This window comes from Austrofundulus limnaeus, unplaced genomic scaffold (assembly GCF_001266775.1).
Source record: "Austrofundulus limnaeus strain Quisiro unplaced genomic scaffold, Austrofundulus_limnaeus-1.0 Scaffold2010, whole genome shotgun sequence".
NCBI lineage: Eukaryota > Metazoa > Chordata > Actinopteri > Cyprinodontiformes > Rivulidae > Austrofundulus > Austrofundulus limnaeus.
Genome location: NW_013954412.1, coordinates 12,732 through 13,533, shown reverse-complemented (window position 1 = coordinate 13,533; position 802 = coordinate 12,732). Strand labels below are relative to the sequence as shown.

The following is an 802-nucleotide window of genomic DNA, read 5'->3' as shown; positions in this document are numbered from 1 at the left end:
ATATAGGAGGACATTTATCTATTTGTTTCTTGTTGTGTATTTTTGTTTCGTTTCTTTCACCGGAAGTTGGTTTTGTTTAGCTATCTTACGAGCTTTGACCAAAGTTTTCATATTGGAAGCTCTTGTAACATTTATATCCTCTTAATATTTATTGATTTTGGGCTTTGAACGCATGAAGTGTAAAATTAGAGGCTGGTTTTAGTGAAGAAGAAGAAACTGGTTTCGATCAATAACAGCTGGATAAGGTAAAGCAGTTCAGCAGCTTCCTGCTTCGCAGAGTGTTTGTAGATCTACGGAGCTAAAAGCGACATGCTAGCTGCTCATAGGTCAGCTGATTCATCACATGACCTCCGGTCTGTCCGGTTTATACCGATGTTTTTACAGCACGAAACTTTGTCCAACGGTTCGGATCATTTTAGGATAAATGTTTGATTTTTGATCTAAAACATAGTGAGCTGTTGAAGCGCCACAGCACAGGGTGTGTGTTTGTGTGTTTGTGTGTTWGTGTGTTTGTGCTAACAACGGCCTCAGCAGGTTGTTGGTGAGTATTTATAGCTCTGATTATTTGTGACCAGGTCTCCTTAAACTGAACTCTTTTAGGCTGATTTACTGAGCAGGAAATGGTTCAATTATTTCTGATAAATGTTCAACAATCATTTAATGTGAAGCTTTTATGATAAAGTCTGAAAATATCCTGATTGTGTGTTTGATTAAAACACAACATATATTTAAATGTTTACAGTGGATAAAAGCCCTATTTACCCCTCTTCCTGTTTCCTGTACGACCCCTGACCTCCTCCTC

At 38.1% G+C, this 802-nt stretch overlaps 1 protein-coding gene across 1 annotated transcript in view; it reads left to right on the top strand.

The window, feature by feature from the left end:
• Positions 1 to 304: 304 nt before the first annotated feature.
• Positions 305 to 802, top strand: part of LOC106536861 (UNC93-like protein MFSD11) — a gene marked incomplete at its 3' end in the record, with an annotated part of 2,437 nt that continues 1,939 nt past the window's right edge. The window contains 1 exon segment of the mRNA XM_014034203.1: positions 305 to 541.